At 38.3% G+C, this 6356-nt stretch overlaps 1 non-coding gene across 1 annotated transcript; it reads left to right on the top strand.

Moving 5' to 3' along the window:
- The first annotated feature begins 395 nt into the window (after window positions 1-395).
- TRNAG-GCC (transfer RNA glycine (anticodon GCC)) lies at window positions 396-469 on the top strand. Its single transcript has one exon. It is a non-coding gene; the product is annotated as a tRNA-Gly (tRNA).
- Window positions 470-6356: the final 5887 nt, after the last annotated feature.

The raw sequence follows: 6356 nt of genomic DNA, 5'->3' as shown, positions 1-6356 counted from the left end.
GTAAGTAGCTGTAGATCAGTTTAGTTATTTGTTCTGGTGCAATATTTGTGTCTTCCAACAATTTTTTGGCGTCACTGGTGATGAGTTTTTTCAAAGACCTGTCATACTGGATGCATGAAATGAAGAAATATAGTTAGATATGAACACGAAAGTGTCTATACTGTGGACAGCGCGTAATATATCTTTTATAAATAGAGCATCACATTCAGATTTTACAGTAGTTAACTGTAAACCTCCTTCCTTGATCGACAATCTGCACTGAGGTCGTGCGATACGAAATACGAAACCTTTCCACAAATAGAATCCTAAAATCTTTTCAATTTGTTGAGTTGTATGTTCGGGTATCGGAAGAACTTGCGCAATGTACCATATTTTGTGAGGGTGTCGTGTATAGTTCCTGGGGTAGCTCAGTCGGTAGAGCGTTCGCGCGCCAAGCGAAGGGTCCCGGGATCGATACCCGACCCCGGAACAGTTTTTAATTGAAATTATTTAAAATAAACGTGTTTATATGCCACACGTTTTGGATACCATTCAAATTTCGACTGAGATGTCTTTGTATTCCATATCTGAATTTGTTAACAATATCCTTCCAATTTAATTCAATAACATCCATAACATTGGGTGTAAATAGTATCCCTAAAATTTTCATTTCATTAACATTAGTAAATCGAGTTGATATCGTTTGCCCCTTTGGAGTTAGGGCCATGAAAGTAGTTTTCGTAAAATTAAAGACAGAGTTTGACGCACTTCGGAATAGGCTACCTGTAGCACTTCTTGAATACGAGGGGGGTCTGTTGTTTCTTTGCATAAAATAATCACATCGGTGGCATAGGCATAAACCGGTGTTATAGACGCCATCTCTCTGTTACTACACAAGGAAAAGGTCAGCATCCTCAGCAGCGTTTCTAATGCACATATAGATAATATCATTGGCATTGGACAGCCTTGACGCACGGACCTTTGTAAGGCGATTGGTTTCATAAAATACCCGTTTATTTGTACACGTGAATATGCATTCTGATATAATTGTTTGAAGGTATTGATAAGTTTTATAGGGATATTCAATTTATGTAACACTGCAAACAAATAGGAATGATTGATATTATCAAAGGCTTGCTCAAGATCTATGTTCAATAACCCAGCAATATTATCTCTTTTTTCAATAACAAATCCCTAATAGTAGAGAGAATATTGGTTATCTTTCTTCCTGGCACTGCGCACGTTTGCCCTATATCTATAATTTGAGGAAACAGAGTTCTTAATCTATTTGCCAAAATCTTCATTACAATTTTATAGTCGGTATTTAGAAGTGTAATCGATCTATAGTCTTTAATCATTCCGGTACATTGCTTTTTTGGAATAAGAATTACAATGCCCTCCGTAAAACTCGTACAGTCTACTTGACACATAAATACTTCATTAAACACTTGTAGGAGTTGCTCTTTTACGAAGTCCCAATCAGCCTTATAAAAAGTATAGGTAATTCCATCTGGACCTGGAGCTGATTTTGAACTTGCAGAAATTATCGCTCTTCTAATTTCCTCTTCAGTAATGGGTTGTTCTAATAATTGTTGATCATCAAGTGAAATGGCTCGTTGCAAATATTGAAGTACGGTATGTTGATCTTGCTCAGAGTGTACTCTATGGCGAAATCTTGCTTGAAAATATTCGAAAGATTCTTCCAATATTAAGGGGGTACCTGTGATATTTTGGTTATCTGGTGTTTTTAACTGATGAATAAACTTTGTTTGACCTTTATTTTTTTCTGTAGCAATATGAAAAAGCGCGGCTTTTTCTTCAGCAATGATAGAACTATTTGTGCTTCGTGTTAAGGATCCTTGCAATGCACGCTCTTGAAGTAAGTTGAGTCTCCTCTTAGCAGCTTGCATTTGTTTAAAAACATCTTTACCGCCACATTGTTGTTGATAGATGTTCTGCAGGAGTTGATAATGATAGCGCAGCTTGTTACGTGCAGTACGTGCCCTTTGTATGCCTTGGGATTAAAAAAACTGCTGAATAGCTGGTTTAACAATGTAGGTCCATTTATGAAGAATGTTGGATGAAGACCGTCTCACTCTATCAGTCACTGCCTCCCAAAAAAATTTAAAATCTTCGGTAATTTTGTCATCACGTAATAACTGAGAGCTCAGTTGCAATAACTTTTCCCGATCTGTGGTACATGATGAAGTTTTTCCACTTTCAACATTACGCAATCATGGTCAGTAAAGGAAACTGGTATCGTACTGACCGTTTTAAGTTTATCTGTTGAAGCTGCGTTCACGTAAATTCTGTCGATACGAGAAGCTGCATTCAGGTGATGATACGTAAACCGAATGTTGTTGCCATGCAGTTATTCCCACACATCATATAAACAGAGTTGAAGGATCATGCGGTCTAAGGCTAACGATGGATTATATTCTCCAGTTTGGTCTTTTGCATGGAGCACACAATTAAAATCTCCACCAAAAAATAGGTGATCAAAATTATGTCTTACATAATAAGGTAATTCATGTGTAATAAAGTGTTCTCTTTCTTCTCTTTTATTCGAACCAGACGGGAGGTAAACATTTACATATAGCGTATTATCATTTGTTAGCAGCGTCGTTATTCTGCCGCTTGGATGGATTTCGAATTGTTTAATATCAATACTGGAACGATACACAACGGCAATACCTCTTTGATTTTCCCCAGGGTTGCATATCGCATGAAACCGTGGACCCAGAAAATGCATATTATCTACATTTATTTCTTGTAACAAAAAAATATCGATATCATTGTCATTAATAAATCTTGTTAATTGCTGTTGCTTAGATCTACTGCGAAGAAGATTAACATTCAGAGTTGCCACTACATTTAAAGGGAGTGCCATCAAAAATAAAATGCACAGGCAAAGGTGCATTTTATAATAATACAACTAATAATGATATTATTACCCTTCGACTTTGGAAGTTACGGTTTGTTTCTTTTTAGCAAGACGAGGATCTCTTGAATTAACCTGCCTCTTTAAATACGGTCGAATTATTAAATCAGTCGTTTCACTCTCCATTAGCGTATCCGGAAACATTGCATCATAAGAATCATCTGTTCCGTGTTCTTGATTCACCGTAGAAATAGGAAGGCCATTCACACGATCGACAGGCATACTTTCTTTCGTGTCTTGTTGTGAGGCAGTTTGTGTACTGACCTTGACATTGACATCGTGCGTAGAAGGACTATTCTGCGCTGAAGCGGTGTTAGGATGTGGGGGAGTGCCATCCTCGGGTATCTTGCCTGACGTTGTCTCTGTTGTTATGGTTGAACTGTTAAGTGATAAATCAATAACTTCAGATACGTCTTCTTTGTTTACTGATGACGTCGAAGCGGTAGCTTTAGTTTCCGTCGTATTGCTGGATATATTATTTTTGCTAACATCCACTTCCAGTCGTTGAGAAATATTATGCTCTCTTTCTGCAGGGTCGTGGTTATTTACATCCATCTGAAGCACAGATCGTCTCGCCGGCAGCGTCCCAGCTACCAACTTAGACCAAGCAGATTGATCACTTTTATTACGAGAAATCATATTCGCGAGGTCTTTTTTGTTAGGACAATTATTTCGCAAATGGCCAGTTTGATGACAGTATGAACAAGTAGTAGGTTGATTTTCATAACTTACTAAGGCTTTAAATCCACAAACATCAATATATGAAGGGATATGCGTTTTCAGACCCATTTTAACTGTGCGCACTCCATTCTTAATCTTATATCTAAAAGCCTGTCCCCATGAATCATCAGTAACTGAATAAACAGAGCCGTATTTTTCAAGAACAGTACTTATATTAGTATTAGAAAGTTCCGGAGGAAGGTTATAAATTTTGACAGATTTAATGCCGGGTCCTGCTTTCTCTATTTTCACTTTGGTTCTCTGTCCATTAGAAAATGTGAACGACAACTCACCTTTGGTTCTTTCTAATATTTCTTCAGCAATGTTAGTGGAATTACATTTAATGAAGACTTGCCGTGTCACTCCATTCAGTTGAATCATCTCTAGTTGTTCTTCCATTAGTCGGAGATCTTCATAAATCCATTCGTGAAGTAAATATGGTTCTCGTCGAGGAATATCTTGCTCGGTGAAGGATATCACAAGCGTTTGTTTCCTTTCTATCATCATAATTCTTATCAAATAAATATCAGGAGACTTAGTCAAACGTATATAGACGCAAACTTGTGCAGGAACACTTAACAAAAATAATCACAGTTTATAACTCCCACAAAAGTCACTGAAATCTAATATGTCACTTATGAAACTGAAACACTCACTACTCCACCAAAGTTTGCTCGCAACTGAACGTTCAGAGGCTGTGTATTATGATCGACGTTCGTGACAAGTATCACGCTCTGCCGGCCATAATGAATACTGAAATGCACACGCCAGTCAGTCAGCTGATTATGATAAACATTGCATTTTATGGTAACTTTGAGATAAATAAAATAGGCCTACCGGTATTACAAAAATATTTTACGGCAGAATAATATAGAATGACGATAATAATAATAATAATAATAATAATAATAATAATAATAATAATAATAATAATAATAATAATAATAATAATAATAATAAAACCATATACTAGAGAAGACTGTTGTACCTTGAAACATATTTCACTTTTTTTTTTTACTTTTGAGAAATGAAATATTTTAAATGAAAAATGCTTGAAATAATTATTGAAGTTTCCTTTACAACTTCCTGTATATATTTTCCTGTTTTACAGACCTATTAAGGAGGAAAAATAAAATAAAGAGATGTGTAATGTGTTCGAAGGTACAACAGATTCACGTACAGTTACCCTTAAAAAGAATGAGACGATTCTTGGTCGTCGGAAGTTAAAGTTCTACAGCGCGGTTCACTCGATATCGACGTAACGATACATAACATGACAAATAGTACAAGAATTGTTACAAGGACCACAACAAGGACAAGGACCAGAATAAGGAACACGAAGAACACTGCCATTTAAGGCAAGGATTTCACAACATAGCTCGAGTCACAAAATATCATTGCTTCACTGTACCGAATGGCAAATGCCTGCTAAGGGATCTACATTCTGGACTGCTGCTATCACTGTCTTGTCTCGGTAGCTCATATAGTAGCCTGTTGGTTCCGCTGTATAACCGAAACGTCTCGTGTTCGATCCCGGGTAAAACTTCTTTTTTATTGAGGTGTAATTAATTTGTTCAGAGTTCCTCGACTGTCTAATTTGTCGAAAAATATGGAATAATTTATGCCCAATTTCTGGGTTTTACAAGTTGGCTGAACCTCGTCAAAAAAATAAAAATAAAACTTACTTGGAAGTTAAAAGTATTCTTCCTCAAACAAAAATCATAAGAAACAAAAAGAGACCTGTTAACTTAAGATCTTGTCCACATGTCATCAGCTTCTATTACAGATCTAAGTCGATCCGGCATGGATGTCACGAGATTGTGAAATAAGTTCTGATCCCCGGCGAGATCTTCCCAGGTGTCAACAACTTGATCCCACAATTCGTCTCGATTTCGAGGGCGTCGGTGGGCATAGGGACTATCCTTCTATTTTTCAATTCCACCTATAAATTTTCGATGACATTCAAATCAGGTGACTTCGGAGGCCAATTAATGATTTCGATCTCGGGTCTCCTTTGAAACCATCTTTGAATGCTTGCAGCATAGTGCACGGGATGGCTATCCTGCTGGAAGAGCAATGTTCCTTCGGGAAAACGTTCTCGGGCGGAGGGAAGGAATATATTTTCCAGAATGTGCTCGTAAGTTCCCGCATTAAACCGGCCATAGATGCTTCTATAACGCCAGGTCCATCGTAAGACATCCACCCCCAACACGATATGCTAAAGCGCCCCGATCTTTCACGTCGGTGCACATAGCGCTGGTCATGTCGGAGACCATCCTCACGATAGACACGGACAGGACTTTCGTAATCACTCGAGATGGTTGTTTCGTCGGAGAAAATTACATTTCTCCAATCGAAATACACTCGATTGGTAGCGAAGGCAAGACGGTCGACAGCTTGTGCTTCCCCCAATATTTCCATTTGCGCAGCCCTCCAGCTCCTAATACCGCGGTTCCTCAACCTGCTGATCACAGTCTGTGAAGAGCCGGGAAAGTTAGATGCTGCTCTTATTTCGTTAGCAGTCAGAAAGGGGTCTTGTCGAACTGTCTCCAATAAGAGAGCATCCTCTTCCAATGAAGAAATCCGCGGACGCCCAGGAATAGGGCGATTTTCGACCTCCCCTAAATTTTGGTAACGATAACCCACCTCGCGGCTGTACTTCCAGGAACACCGACCAAACGGCCAGCAGATCTAGCCCCATATCCAGCCTCAACTA

Source organism: Periplaneta americana, chromosome 12, assembly GCF_040183065.1.
Source record: "Periplaneta americana isolate PAMFEO1 chromosome 12, P.americana_PAMFEO1_priV1, whole genome shotgun sequence".
NCBI lineage: Eukaryota > Metazoa > Arthropoda > Insecta > Blattodea > Blattidae > Periplaneta > Periplaneta americana.
This window is presented reverse-complemented; position numbering and strand designations above follow the sequence as displayed.